Raw genomic sequence first — 17,307 nt, 5'->3', positions numbered from 1 at the left:
ATGATATGAATATTCATGATGCGATTTCCTTTTTCGTGATTTTTCTTCACAAATTTTTGTCCATTTCCTCTTCATAATGACATTTCTTGAAGCAATTTTCTAGGGATATGGTCTGATTGTAATATTCTTCATTTTCTATATAACTTCGTCTTCGTAGAAATATCAAAAAGTGTAATTTTATACGATTTTTCCTACAGTTCACAATCCCCATAGGCGCGCGTGTACGGTAGGGACAACCGGTGAATCGACGGAGTGCTCTTCATCGAAATACTACGTTGGTTGGTCCCCGGAAGTGGCGGGCGGAATTTAGCCCGAATCCTCGATGGAAGTCGATCAAGTGCATATGAGCTGAGAGAGTGAAATATCAGTGTACTTGTACAGGCCCTTCTACTTTTTATACTGGCTGGCCGGCTGTCCATGAAGTATCTCGGGGAATCCCCGCCGGGATTTCCAGTCGTTAATGTTTAGTTGAATTCTCGCTACCCCAAATAGCGATTTCGCCGAGATCCGGGAAAATCCCTGTAACGCGCAATGCATTATGGGATAGCTTTTCGGTATTACAACTTCCTGTTCGGAAGTCCAATGCACTGTTTTTGCCATTCAGATCAACAGTGCCGTCATCCACAACAACACAACGTCGCTTTCGCTCGGAAAGTTCGTGATCACAACCCTCTCTTTCATGATACCATTTAACGGCCTTTTCTGCTAAAGTCACTAATTCTGCCCGAAGCTTTCCATTGCACGGTATTCCTCTGTCAGTTAAGATTTGTTTAAGTTCCGAAACTGATTTTTTATCCATTTTGTGGTCGACGAAAAATTGAACGGAATGAATGCTGTAGATATATTTAGCGTCTAGTCGAATACGATCGTGATGTCAGGCCGGTCACTAAATGCAAAATTTTAAGATATTCATTTTTTCAAGTAAAATATATTTTTTATTTTTATTTATAATTCAAATGGAATCAAAAATGACCAAATTAAATAACAAGTATTATAATCTGTACATATTACGCTGATTGGCATCGATTTCAGCGTGGTGGAATCAGTATCGCGAACCTCGCGCGAGCATGACTCTGAACCGGAAGTGGTGATGACGACCCGACGGAGTGAAAATTATCTCGTCTCGCGCATTATTAGATTTGTGTTCCTATTTGGGGTAGCGAGAATTGACGATGTAGTTGTTGATTCGGTTGTAACGGCGCTCTCATTCAAAGAATTTACGTAAATTTAGTATATATAGTCTTATCAAAATCTTATTAGAAGAAATGTAAAGAGAAATTTGAAATTGTTCTATCATGCAGTACGGTATGTGTAATTCAAGTCGAGATTTGTTCAATGAAAAGAGATGAAAGCCATATACTGTATTTGCTCACTGCATATGGCTTGAGGTGCGATGAGAATTAAAAAAAGGATCATAGAAATTATGAATATCGGGATTAGGGTGCCTTAGGCCACAATATAAACTTCCATAAACGCATGGGCGGAAATCCCAGGGGGGACGTGTCCCCCCTACCAAAAATAGTAGGGGGGACACAATATCAAATGTCCCCCTACTATTTTTGGTCTTTTATGATGGAGAAAAATGCATCATTCACATTCGAAATAATACACGTATTTTGGAGTAAATGACCTTACATTTTGGGTGAAAACCTTTGTTTTTTTTTGCTTGTCAAAATTTTCAGAGTGAATAAAATAAGATGAGGGGAAAACTTGGAAAATAAAAAGAATCTTTCATGTCACTATATAAAATTTTCGCTCGCGCTTCGCGCTCGCATTGCCTGTTAGGTGATTTTTCAATGGGGCTTAAATATCATGTTTTGAAGTCAATATTCATTATACATTTCACCTCAGAAATCGAACTTTCATTATTTTGTGTGATTGACAAACTGATTTTTAAAAAAAAGTGATCTGTAAAAGTTACAGCTTAATGGTCTGAATATTGACATTTTCTACTCGCATTTAGCGCTTGCAAAATTGGATTTATTCAGTACCTATTATTTTTGTGTATTCCATTTAGTTTGAAAATATCCCTTTTCAAGTCTGATTGTCAAAACGTAGCAGATAGTGCTCCTCGCACTTTGATTGGCGATTTATGTATGTCTCATGCAATATTGATTTTCATGACAGTTTATCAAAGATTTTGGCTCGCGATTTGCGCTCGCATTGATGGTTAAAATATTTTGACTAATGCATTCTATTCATAATTACAAAAGTGCTTGAAATCAATGTCCAGTTTTCAGGCCATAATATCATCAGATTTCTCGCCCGCATATCAATTTAATGATTAAATTGTCCCTTTTGTTTCATCTCGCGCGGAATAGGAAGATAGTCATCATTTTCATATGACTTGTCCTAAGGATGTCCCGGTCCTATGTCAAAACTCAAATAATAATGAAAAATATCAGCTAATTATTAAGTGTGATCCATATCCACCTCACAATTTTCCTACAAAGTGCTTGAAATATATAGCTGAAATTGACTCTTTTTTCAGATCGGAATATCAAATAGTTTAAGTTTAATGAGTAGAGTGTCCCGTTCTTAGGTCTTAGGTCTAAATCTCGAATTTTTCTGCTCACGCTTCGCTTGCATCAATTGTTTAGTTATGTAGTTACCCTGTTTACGAATACAAAAATTGATTAAAATTTTCGATTCTTTTTTTAAAAATGTCAAAAATTTTCAGCTCGCGATTCGCGCTAGCATTTATTGTTGAAATATGTAGCGTCTTCATGGCTATATAAGTGCAAGCAATCCTTAAAGGTCAAGTCCACTCCAGTAAAATATTGATTTGAATAAATAGAGAAAAATCAAATTAGCATAATGCTGAAAATTTCATCAAAATCGGATGTAAAGTAAGAGAGTTATGACATTTTAAAGTTTCGCTTAATTTCACAAAACAGTGATATGCCCAACATGGTGACATGCAAATGAGACGGTCGATGATGTCCCTCACTCACTATTACTTTTGTATTCTATTGTTTGAATTATACTTCATATATTTAATTTTTTACAGATTTGACAATAAGGACCAACTTGACTGAACCATATAGTATTGAACAATGCTAATTCCACATGTTCATGGAGGAAATAACCGTTGTTTCACTTGACAATGAGGAGAAAATTATAATACTTCATATTTCATATAATAAAATACAAAAGAAATAGTGAGTGGATGATGTCATCATTCTCCTCATTTGCATACCGACCAGCATGTGAATATAACTGTTTTGTTAAATTAAACGAAACTTAAAAATGTCATAACTTTCTTATTTCATGTCCGATTTTGATGAAATTTTCAGTGTTATGCTTGTTGAATTTTTCTCTTTTTATTCAAATCATCTTTTTGTTGGGGTGAACTTGTCCTTTAACAAGTACTATTTCGATCAATTCAAATTAAACGTATATGAACATTTTCTGGCTGCATTTTGCACTCGCTTTATTAATGTAAGGAACGGGTGTAAGAAAGACCCCCCAATTACTCATCCTTTTCATGATTTACAAAACATGAATAGAGTGTCTCGTTCTCTGGTCTAAATCTCAAAACTTTCCGCTCGCGCTTCGCGTTCGCATCAATTGTTTAGTTATATACTTTATATATTTAAGTTACAAAATGTGCTTAGAATTTCCAGTCTTTAGGTAAAAATTTCAAAAAAAATTCAGCTCGCGCTTCGCGCTCGCATTATTTGATTGTTGAAATATGTAACGTCTTCATGGCTAATTGCAAGCAGTCTATAATTGGTACCTTTTCTATCAGTTAACCTCTGCTCGCACTTCGCGGTCGTAGTAAATATTTAGTTGTATATACATCTTTTTCACGATAACAAACATTGCCCAGAATGTTCAAATTTTAGGGAAAAAATACATAAATTTTCCCAAAAAATTTGCTCGCGCTTCGCGCTCGCATTATATAAATAAGGACAATGATATGTTGACTTATAAGAATAAAGCTAAAAAGTGACCGTGAGGACTACTTTACTTCTTCAATGAAACAGACAAAAAATACCTTCGAGCGGCCGATCGGGGACTAACATAAATTATGGCTGAAAATGTTTTCATCCCCCCATTGGCGAAAGCTGGATCAGCCCCTGTTGTCCCCCCTACCTTTCGGGACAGATTTCCGCCCATGCATAAACGTGAAAATATTACACTAGATGCAATCTGAATAAAAAAAATATTGCAGAAAGGAGGGATTCTGAATAATCATTAAAATAAATCATAAATTATTTAAGATTTGTATCGATACCCTCTTTTTGATGAGTTCTTTAATACAACACTCACGTACAGTGGCGTAACTACGGGGGCCGAAGGGAAGGGGGTATGGGGGCACGTGCCCCCCTCCAATCGTCTGGCAAAAAAAACAAGGAGAAAAAGAGGGAGAAAGGAAGAGAAACGTAGTGGGAAAGAAGAAATTATTGTTCATTATAATGTTATAATTATGTTAAGTTATATACAAAAAATCATAACTTTATGAAACATAAGTTGCTCAGGGCCTCGTTCCTGGTGCCCGCATTGTCTGTTTAACGAGATATATAATCATCTATACTAAAACCTCCCATTTTCAAGTCAATATACACCAAATATATTTCCTCGCACTTCGAGTTATATTGTTTTTTGTAGTGACATGTGCTTCTTTTTCATGACTACTTAAAGAGATTGCCCCATTTTAAGGTCTTAATATAAAACATTTCCTGTCCGTGCTCACGTTCGCATATACGTGGATTGGTGAGATATGTCTGCTCTTCATGAATTCCTACAATCAGTCCTAAGCACCTCAGAAAAATGTTGGTTTGAATCAAAATAGAAAAATCAGGCAAGCACAATGCTGAAGATTTCATCAAAATCGGATGTAAAATAAGAAAGTTATGACATTTTAAAATTTCGCTTTTTTCACAAAATATATAATATGCACAATTATGCAAATGAAAGAATCGATGATGTCCCTCACTATTTCTTTTGCTTTTTTATTGTTCGAATTATACAATATTTCAATTTTTACAGATTTGACAATAAGGACTTACTTGACTGATCCGTAGATGTTCATAGGCGGATCCAGCTTTTGGCGAAAGGGGGGGGGGCGCACTGCCGAGCGGCGCACATATTTTTGCACTTCACCGGCGCCATAAAAGAAAATGTTGAAAAAGTGGTAAAGTCTGACCCTGTCAAATGCTCTTTTCAAAATGTAGGATTTCCAGTCATGCCATTTTGCATGACCACACGCAGATAATATTTCCGGGGGGGGGGGGGCAAGACTCGAAAATTTGGTGCACATCTCACATTTGCAAATTTTTCATGAAATGTTAAGGGAAAAAAAAAAAAATCGTTTTTCACAACAGCAGATCGCGAATGTGCCCCCCCCCCTCCTTCCCCCTTGCTGCGTACGACCATTCCCTGAAGTCCACTTAAACATATCTCATTATAACAGAAATATACATCAATTTAAAAATATAATCTTTCTAAAACATATATAGAGAGAGGTTGAAAAACTTATTAAAGAAAGAAACAAGCAAAAAGTAATACAAATTATGCATGTTATGTGCGATTTCAAAATCTCGTGTATTAACCCTTTTATTGCGATGAGGCCAATACTTTTGTATATTAATAGAGATACAAGTTTTTTTTTACTATATGTATATATATATATATATATATACACAGGGGCGTCGATCCTTTTTTTTTTAGATTTGGGGGGCAAAATCATGAATCAACTTTCCAAAGGCGCTCGATATCACACAAAACAAACAAACTCACACAAACACACATATGCATATATATATTTCAGGGACCTGGGAAGCGGGGGTGCTGGGGGTGCTGAAGCACCCCCAGAAATTATCCTGGGGGGTGCTGCGTGTATTATTTTCCATAGGCAGCACCCCCCACGAAATCAGGTTCCCCTGTATTTTTTTTAAATATGTTATAATGTACATAATTATCACATCCGACAACCGCAAATCATTTACATAGTCTTTCACATATTCCAATAACATCCCTCCTATAACGCGACTCAATCAAGCTCCAGCGGGGCAGCGCTCAGATACAGACGTGGTCGCGCACAATACGTGATAACCATGCACTCTTCGATAGCAGGGATGGACATGGGGTGGTTGGACTTGAAACTTCCAGGTTTTTTGTCGAATCAAGTGAGCGCGCGCCCGACCACCCGTGTATTGTATACAAAAATTACAAGTCAGACAATAGAAATCAAATTTCACAGTCTTTTTCGCCCTGCCCATGGGTGTCGATCGGTATTCTTGGTTGGGGGGGGATGATTGACACAAATGTTCTTGTGGATGGGGATCTTTCAACATTACCCCCACTAAAATCAAAAGTTAGGACATTTGGGAGTGGTTGATATGCATGGTGTTCTTGCAGTGGCGTACCGTGAGCCACGGCATTGGGGGGGGGGGGGGGGGGGGTACCAGCAAAATTTTGAGTCACTTAGTGAGCGCGCTCAGTTGCCAGGTATACTGACCTAATAGGGACATTTTAAGGACAGTACCATTAAACGGATATGTATCTCACTGCTCAAATAATGCGAGCGCGAAGCGCGAGCTGAAAATTTTTGATATGCAAACCAAAAAAGGACATTATAAGCAAATTTTTGTAATCATGATACATACCTGTCTCGCTAAACAAACAATGCAAGCGCGAAGCGCGAGCTGAAATTTTTGTAAATATTTACCCCAAACAAGGACATGTCAAGGACTATATTTTAGGAATCCATTAAGAGTATACATATCTCACCATAGTCATATAATGCGAGTGCAAAGCGCTTGCTGATTTTGCTACATCTAAACACATGAAGCACTTTTTGTAGTCATTGTAATCATGATAATACGCATCTCACTCATCAAATATTGCGAGCGCGAAGCGCGAGCTGAAAATTTAGGATATTCAGACCTGAAGAGAGGCATTCTCAGGCCCGTTTGTAAGAATTCATTAAGACCATACGATACATATTTAACTAAACAAATGATGCGATCGAAAAATTTTGATATTCAGATCAGAAAAAGGGACATTTTAAGGACTGATTTTAGGAATTCATGAAGAGCAGTCATGTCTCACCAATCTACTAGTGCGAACGTAAGCACGGACAGGAAAATTTTTTATATTAACACCTTAAAATGGGGCAATCACTTTAAGTGGTCATGAAAAAGAACCATATGTCACTACATAAAACAATAATAAGTCGAAGTGCGAGGAAATATATTTGGTGTATATTGACTTAAAAACGTTAAACAGACAATGCGAGTACCGGGAACAATGAAGAAATCTAGGCCTGAGCAAAATAAAGTTATGAAAAAAATGTTTCTTATGTATTATAACATAACATTATTATAATATAACATTATAATGAACAATAATTTCTTCATTCCCACTACGTTTCTCTTCCTTTCTCCTCTTCCCCGTTTTTTTTTGGCCAGCCGATTGGGGGGCACGTGCCCCCATGCCCCCCCCGTAGTTACGCCACTGTGTTCTTGGAAATTCTTTCATTATTGCAGTGTACTGTACTTATAATTTTTTTTTGAAAATTCAATGTGTGTTACAAGTAAGCCTATTCTAAACTCATACGAAAGAAAAAATGACAAAAATTGTCTGGACCATGATGTACAAAGTGATCTGTTTATTGAACATAATGTATACAACTTCTCTCTTAAATCTAACCCGACTGGCGATATCTTTTTTCTTCTTAATGCATGATGATAAAATGCAGATTCGGACAAATTAAGACTAGCACAAATTGCAAACTGTGTGGCTTCTCGTGCGCCATCGGGCTTACCGTCATTCCTTAGACGATTTTAACCCTGGATTTTAACATGTTTTAAATGCTTTATAAGTGCATAAAACAAAAACAAACATAAAAACAATTAAAACTCAACTGTCATGTTATGATATTTCTCCAACATTTTCTTGAACCATCAGTGTGTAATATTAGCTAATTAGCTAATTATGTGTTAAAATGAAATTTACGTACCGCATGAGTGTGCTCATATAGAATGCAAAACTGTCATCCCTTTCCAAACTCAAAAGAGATTTCTTTTTGCCAAAATAAGAAAGAGCCAATCAAGTTTAGTTATTCAAGTCCATAACAATAACAAGAATAACATGGGGAAAAATCCGATGTTCATATCCGATGATACGCTTTAGAGAGAAATGAATGATTATTCTTTCTGAAACCATTAATTGATTTCACTTATTAAAAAATTGTAAAAATATGATCATATTACCACTGGTGGGATGGAACACCCTATCAACAATGTTGTTTTTCGTCGGGGTCCTTTTATGTCATGCGTTAAAAAATATCATATACGTAAACATTTCATTCTTTTTCATCTTGAACCTCCACCCATCTGTTTAAAAGTCCTGGAAAAGAATGTTTTTATTTAATAACAATATACACAAATTGCGAGGGAAACAAACTGATTGATGGCATACTATAATCATCACTATAATCATCATGATCAAACCTTTACATTTTTTAATCATCATTATTATAAATTTTCTACCCTAAATTATTGGGGGGGATGATAATACAGGCCATCCCCCCCACTTGAAATATTGGGGGGGGGGGATATATCCCCCCCATCCCCCCCGTGATCGACACCCATGGTCCTGCCCCATGGCCCTACGGGCTGGGAAGCGGGGGTGCTGGGGGTGAAGCACCCCCAAAATTTGGGAGTGCTGCGTGTGTTATTTTCCATAGGCAGCGCACCTCCTGGAAATTTAGTGGTAGGTATGATAAATGACAGAAATGTAATGAAAATGAACGACGTTTTGTAGAACCCCCCCCCCCCCCACTTCAGAATTTTCCGACACATTACTTGAAATAGTGTTTAAATTCACCCTCTTTCAGATCGGAATATCAAATATTTTCTGCTCGCGCTTCGCGCTCGCATTATTGATTTTTATAATAAAAAAATGTATTTAGAATGCCCAGATACTAGGTCTAACTCTAAACACGCGCACGCATGTTTATTCAGATACGCAGCTTGATGGGGGGGGGGGGGGGGGTACTCCGGGCTGAAAATATTTATATCAAATACATTTTATCAAAATAAATAAATTTTATCAAAATCTGATAACGATTAGTTAAGTTATTTAATTCTAAAGTTCAGCAATATTTTATGAAAATGGTGATATGCAGTGTCGTCATGAATATTTAATAGGTTGGCTGATGCTGTCACATCCCCACTATCCTAGCTGTTCCTTGTGGAATCAAAATTCTTTCATTTTTTTCATACCAGAATGAATGATATGTCTCCCTTATAATGAAATAAGTTGCAGCAAAGAATATCTAATGGGCTAAATCAGTTGTCAATTCAACTGTTTTGGTTCTTGAAAGGAAAATATTGAATAAACCTAATTGTATATAATAAAATACAAAAGAACAAGTGGGGAATAATGCTAATCTTTAAAATGCAATAACTGTGATATTCCTTGTCTGATTTTTATCAAATCTTTATTCTTATGTTCGTCTGAGTTTTCTTTATCTGTTTAAACCATTTTACATTCAGTGTGGAGTTTCAGATCAGAATATCAAAAATTTTCTGCTCGCGCTTCGCGCTCACATTATTAATTTAAGAATATATCCAAATACCCAATTTTGTTTCCGCTCGCGCTTTGCGCTCGCATCAATTGTATAGTTATATACCTATCCTGTTCATGATTAGAAAAGTGCATAAGATGTCTCGTTTTTAGGTTTGAAATCTCATTTTTATTTCCGCTCGCGCTTCGCGCTTGCATCAATTGTAAAGTTTTATACCTATCCTCATCATGATTAGAAAAGTACTTAGAATCTCTCGTTTTTTGGTCTGAAATCTCAATTTTGTTTACGCTCGCGCGAATATACCTATCCTGTTCATAATTAAAAAACGTGCTTAGAATGTCCAGTATTTAGGTCAAAATGTCAAATTTTCAGCTCGCGCTTCGCGCGCATTATTTGATTGTTGATATATGTATCGTCTTCATGGGTAACTGCAAACAGTCCTTATAACACGTCCCTTTCGATCAGGCCAGAGCGTATATAAAAAATATCTGCTCGCGCTGATCGCGCTCACAATTATTATTTGTTACATACGCATCTTGGACCACAAACATTGCTCAAAATGTTCAATTTTCAGGACAAAATACATAAAATTTCCACAAAAAAATAGCTCGCGCTTCGTGCTCGAATTATCTAATTATACATTTATGTTCTTTTATAAGAAGAAAGCTAAGAAGTGACTGATATGTATATTTATATATATATATATATATATATATATATATATATATATATATATATATATATATATGTGTGTGTGTGTGTGTTTGTGTGTGTATGTGAGGGTGTGTGTGTGTGGTATGTGCGTGTGTGTGTGTGCACAATTATGGAAAACTGAATTATGTCTGCCCCCCTACCTTGAGAAGAGATTTCAGCACCCCCACTGAAAAAATCGTTCACAGGTCCCTGATATATTTATGACTCATGAGATAGAAACACATATCTCACCAACAAATTAATGCTAGCGCGAAGCGCGAGCTGAATTTTTTTTAGTATACTGACCTGAAAACAGGAAAAAGGTGCCTGTTTAGGACTGTTTGTAGTAACTCATGAGGAGGATATATATCTCACTAGAGGGCGAGCTGAAATTTCTTTATATTCTGACCAGAAAGCTTGATATTCTATGCATTTTTGGTACCAATGATTAAGATGGGTATCTAAAAAAACAATAGATGCGAGCTTAAAATTTTGATATTTCGATCTGAAAAAAATGACAGTTTAATGGACGTTTGTAATAAAGAACAAGATTATATCCAGCAAAAGATTATTGCAAATCGAAGCGGGAGTTCTTTTGACGTTTAGTCCTGAAAATGGGACATTCTATTCACCTATTTAATCATGAAAAGTATGGGGTTTTGCTACAGAAATGATGCGAGCGCGAAGCGCGAGCTGAAAATTTTTATATTCCAATCTGAGAAAAGGATAATTTAAGCACGATTTTAAATAAAGAACGAGTTGTGTAGCTCAATCTCAATATACGACTGGTTGCGTAATTATACACTCCTGGTACTAGCAACGGGTTTTAGCAAAGTTTTGGGCTAAAATATCGAATCATCTTCATAAAACACTATAGTAGCTGTCTTAAACTAAAGGCCATAGAGGTGGCACAATGTGGAATGTGTAAAGAAGAAAAGTGACTGACCTTCTTTTTATTAAAGCATTGGAAAATAAGATCAAAATTAAAGGATTTGCTCTACGCTTTTGTATGATTCTAGGATTTTTTAAATAAATTAAAGATTTCATGACATCTGTCATTCTGTGGGCAACTGCCCCGCCTCAGTCCACTCTGTAAGGGCATGCGATAAGCTTTGTTATGACCATTCAACAATAAAATGTATAACCAGGTGCCGCTGATCATTCTTGACCGGCGCCGATCTAGATTTGGTTGGCAATAGGCCCTTCTTCATTATTCTACCGGCGCCTATTTCTTGGAACCAGGGAACGCTGATTATTCTTGACCGGCGCCGATTTAGAACAAGTAGTGCTGATTATTTTTACCGACGTCACGTAAGATTCAGGCAGCGGCACTAGCGTACCTACGGGGGGGGGGGGGGGCAGGGGGGGCAGGGGCACTCTGCCCCCCCTGACGAGCAACAACCTATACAAAATACATATCACTGCCCCCCCCCCTGACGAGCTTGAAAGACCTTTTATGCCCCCCCTGACGACTGACGAGCTTGAAGACCTTTTTTTTTTTTTTTTTTTGCTTGTCAATTTTTTTGGCGGCCGATTTTGCCCCCCCTGTGAAAAATCCTAGGTACGCCACTGGGCAGCGGCAATTCATAATTGACTGGCGCCGATTTAGAACCAGGAGGCGCCGATTATTCTTGACTGGCGCCGATTTTTAACCATGCAGGTAGTGCTAATTATTCTTGTCCGGCGCCGATTTAGATTTAGGTGGAGCTGATTGTTTTTGATCGGCGCCGGTTAAGACTCAGGCAGCGCCGATTTATAACCAGATGGCGCTGATTATTCTTGACCAGCCCCGATTTTGATATAGGTGGCGCTGATTATCCTTGATCGGCGCCGGTTACGAACTCAGGCAGCGCCGATTTTTCTTTACCGGCGCCGATTTATAACCAGATGGCGCCGTTTATTCTTGCCCGGCGCCGATTTAGATTTAGGTGGAGCTGATTATTCTTGATCGGCGCCGGTTAAGACTCTGGCAGCGCCGATTTATAACCAGATGGCGCCGTTTATTCTTGCCCGGCGCCGATTTAGATTTAGGTGGAGCTGATTATTCTTGATCGGCGCCGGTTAAGACTCTGGCAGCGCCGATTTTTAACCAAATGGCGCTGATTATTCTTGTCCGGCGCCGATTTAGATTAAGGTGGCGCTGATTATTCTTGATTGGCGCCAGTTATATGCAGGCAGCGCACTGCTGATTATTTTTAACCGGCGAAGTTGTTGGGAAAAGGGTAGTTAAAAGAAAAGATAAGGAAGATGATATGATTGTGCTTTGCTGATGGGGGATAGTCTTTCCTTACTGTTGCTAATATCATATAAGTGTATAATTTTTTTTAGCGGCGCCTTTTCTTTTCTTTCCTTTATTTTTATTTTTTCAAGCAGCGCCTTTTCTTTCTTTTACTTTCTTTTTTTTGAGCGGCGCCTTCGGCGCCGCTCAAATATTAGGGGGGGGGGCGCGCGCCCCCTGCGCCACCCCCTGGATCCGCCACTGGATGTTAAACAATGGTAATTCCACATGTTCAGGGAGAAATAAAACTTTGTTTCACAGGACAATGGGGAGAAAATTAGAATGTTTCATATTTCATGTAATAAAGTACAAAGATAATAGTGAGTGAGTGATGTCATCAATTCCCTCATGCATACCGACCGGGATGTATCTACATGTATAGCTTTTTTTGTGAAATTAAGCAAAAATTAAAGATGTCATAACTTTCTTATTATACATCCGACTTCGACGAATTTTTCTGCGTTATGTTCGTTTGATTTTTCTCTATTTATTTCTGGGGTGGTCTTGTCCTTTAAAATGTCCCCTTTTCTGATCTGAATATAAACAATTTCAGCTCGCGCTCACGCTTGCATCATTAATTTTGGTTAGTGAAATACGTATAGTCTTCGTGAATTCCTACAAACAAGCCTCAAAATGCCCCTCTTCAGGTCTTAATTTCCTAAATCGCGCTCGCAATATTGAGATGCGTATGTTAATCATGATTACAATAACTACAATAGCTTCATGTCTTTAGATATGATTTTAGCAAAATCAACAAGCACTTGACACTCGCATTAGATGACTATGTTGAAATATGGTCCTAAATTGTCCCTGTTTGTGGTCAATATACACAAACATTTCAGCTCACGCTTCGCACTCGCATTATTTGTTTAGCGAGACAGGTATAGGCCTACGTATCATGATTACAAAAAATTGCTTATAATGTCCCTTTCAGGTCTGAATAACAAAAGTTTTCAGCTCGCGCTTCGCACGTATTATTTGATCAGTGAGATACGTATTCGTTTAATGGCACTGTCCTTAAAATATTTCTATTCGGTCAGTATACCTGGCAACAGCGCGCTTCGCGCGCTCACAAAGTGACTGAACATTTTTGCTGGTGCCCCCCCCCCCAATGCCGTGACTCACGGTACGCCACTGCGATTCATTAAAGCGATCTTCAAATCATCAGGTACGAAAATAATGTTTTGGCTGCTTTACAGAAGCGTATTCGACGAAGACTGGAGACGAAGTGGCGGAAAAGTGGACTACTGATTGACAGGGATCATTTCCGAGTTCAGCGCGACCTTGTCAACTCTCTTGTCAAGAGGTCGAAGCGATCTTACCTCGTAGGTCTTGTTGAGGAGTGCAAAGATGACTCAAAACAACTCTTCTCTTTGGCTAACAGACTCGATCCTCAATCGTCGTCAATCCTCACCTCTACCAAATAATACAGATAGCCACGAACTTGCCTGTAAATTCTCACATTTCTTTAAAACTAAAGTTCAAGGGATTTGCAACAGTCTAACTCCTGACCTCACACCTCTACAGTCTTCCACGTCTTCTACTTTGGACATCTTACGCCCTACCTCTCCTGATGAGATTCTGTCTTTATTTCGAAAATCTCCTCCCAAGTCATGTCAATTGGACCCTATACCTGCTAAGTTACTAAAGGATTGTTCATCCACGTTCGCTCCTATTCTCTCTTACCTTGTTAACTTAAGTTTAGAGTAGTCGCATGTCCTGTCCTCTCTGAAATGTGCTCATGTTACACCACTGTTAAAGAAACCCTCTCTTGATCCCGATTCTCTCCAAAATTACCAACCGGTTTCTAACTTACCCTTCCTCTTCAAAGTCCTTGAAAGGGTTGCTTTCTCTCGTCTTGCTGAATACTTTCACGACAATAATCTGTTCGACCCATTTCAATCTGCCTACAGACCACACCACAGTGTGGAAACCCTTCTTGTGAGCACCTCAAATCATATCCTCCAAGAGATGGACAGAGGGCGTGTGACTGCTTTACTCTTACTCGATCTATCCTCCGCCTTCGACACAGTAAACCATACTATTATGCTGAATACTTTAAGTTCATTTGGTGTCAGAGGTGAAGCATTCAAGTGGTTTGAATCCTATCTTTCTTCCCATTCACAGATTGTATGTATAAATGGCTGTCAATCAGCTGATTCACCTCTGACCCATGGCGTTCCGCAGGGCTCTGTGGGCGGACCGACCCTTTTCTCAATTTACATGATTGGATTGCGGCAAGTGATGCTCCGTCACGGAATTGACTACCATATTTACGCGGATGACATTCAACTTATTATTTCTTTTGATTCAACTCAGCAAGCAGCTGATAATGCTATTCGTCGTCTTCAATCATGTATGATTGATGTTCACGACTGGATGCAAACCCATCCCTTGAAACTATACTTAGATAAGTGCGAATTTCTTTTGTTTGGCTCTAAAGTGCAGCTCAACAAAATTGATGTCAATTCCTTTTCATTTTCTGGCCACACAATTCATTTGTCTCAAACTTGCCGTAATCTTGGAGTAACTTTTGATTCACATTAATGTCTTCCCAAATTTCAAATATCTGCAAATCAGTTCGGTATCATCTTCGCAATCTAGGATTTATCCGGAAATATTTATCTAAGTCCGCGACCGAAAAGATAGTACATGCCTTGATTTCCTCCCGCCCTGATTTTTGTAATGCCCTTTTGTTTAATTTACCGCAGGCTCAGTTACATAAGCTTCAGAATGCAGCTGCTCGCATTGTCACTTTGTCAAGTAAACACTCACATATCACCCCCATCTTGTATTCGCTGCACTGGCTCCCTATCAAAAACCGGATTATTTTTAAGATTTTGTTGCTTGCCTTTCATAGTATTCGTGGATCAGCACCACAATGCAGTCTTTCATTTACCAATCACTACAGACCAGGCAGATCTTTGCGCTCATCTACCTCTGGCTTCCTTGTCATTCCGAAAATTTCAAAAACTTGGGGGGAAAGATCATTTGCTTTTGCCTGCCCCACTTTGTGGAATAGCCTTCCTGAAGACATAAAAAAATGTACCTCTGTCGAAACTTTTAAAAATCTTCTAAAAACTTTGCTATTTAACTCTTAGATCTTTATGCGCCTTGAGCACTCTACAGAGTGGATTTGGCGCTTTACAAGTCTCATTATTATTATTATTATTATTATTATTATTATCATTAATACAGTGCGTCCCAGAAAAAACGAAACCGAGATTTAGCGATGATTTATCATAACTTAATCAAAAATAAAATAGACAAATGACATACCAATGTAAAGCTTAGAATCTCCTCTTTCATCTGATATTAATAAGATTATTTCTCCTTCACGCATGAGCGAGCAAAAACAATTTGAAGGAAGGATACCAAAAACTCATTTGGCGGGGGGTATCTGAATTTCAAAAAGAAAACCACATGTCTTAAAATTTCAATATCTGCTCTTTAATTTGATATCTCAATTACAGAAAATGGTCAAGAAATAACAAAGTTCTGGTTATTTGAAATAAGGCTTGAATTTCAATAATTTCATAAAATGAAGAGGTTTTACAGGCTAGCGTTCAAACTCACTCGACACTCCGTTTTGTTTACGATCAGCCATGCATTAAGTCTTTTGTTAACCATGCGATAGCTTCTGTGGGATACCGGTGAAAACAGTTTATTTAATGAAATTATGGAAATTCAAGCCTTATTTCAAATAACCAGAACTTTGTTATTTCTTGACCATTTTCTGTAATTGAGATATCAAATTAAAGAGCAGATATTGAAATCTTAAGACATGTGGTTTTCTTTTTGAAATTCAGACACCCCCCGCAAAATGAGTTTTTGGTATCCTTCCTTCAAATTGTTTTTGCTCGCTCATGCGTAAAGGAGAAATAATCTAATTAATACCAGATGAAAGAGAAGATTCTAAGCTTTACATTGGTATGTCATTTGTCTATTTTATTTTTGATTAAGTTATGATAAATCATCGCTAAATCTCGGTTTCGTTTTTTCTGGGACGCACTGTATAGTTTCTTTTCCTTCACCCATTTAAAAAAAATTGAGATCTGTAGCTCTCTTATCTTGTTTTCCAATTCAATTTATTCCGTCATAATTATGGTGTCAATGAAAAGTTGAGGAGTTGTTCTTTATATTCAGCATGGTAAGTGTAAATTACATTATTCAATTATTCTTTCATACATATAACTGTCTAAATTTGGATTTCCTTCATTTTGATATAAGGACTAGACGATTTGGATATTGGAGGCAAAAAAAAGGGGGAATCATTGGTCATTACATGAAACCAAACATTTCGTTCGCGATTGCATTTTCCTACCTGTTGACTGAGATATCAATATGCTCAAGAGATTAAAATATCCGTTTTTAAGACAATGTGCACAAATCTCTCTTCTCGCGTTTCGGGTTTTCATTATTGTTTTAGCGACAAACGCATCTTGTTTATGATTACAAAAAAGTGCTGAATTTCAAAAATCAGCTCGTACGTGCTTCATGGACCTGGTCACGCCCTTTATCAAGTATTTTCAGCTTAACTGTGCTTTGCATTCGAATTAAATGATTCATTTAGCTACGCACCCTGCTCATGATTTCAAAAAGTTCCGTTTGGTCTAAATCTGTGGCGTACCGGAGAGCGTTTCATGAAAGTTGTCCGCACTGACATGGCTTTCTCCGACAGTTACTAGTAACAGTCCGAGACCAGTGCCTCACAGCCAATCAAAAACTTTACTGAAATAGTCTGACAATTAAGTCAGTGCTGACAACTTTCATGAAACACCCCCATCTGGAGGCG

This window comes from Lytechinus pictus, chromosome 2 (assembly GCF_037042905.1).
Source record: "Lytechinus pictus isolate F3 Inbred chromosome 2, Lp3.0, whole genome shotgun sequence".
Lineage (NCBI taxonomy): Eukaryota > Metazoa > Echinodermata > Echinoidea > Temnopleuroida > Toxopneustidae > Lytechinus > Lytechinus pictus.
Note: the sequence above shows the minus strand (reverse complement) of the source record.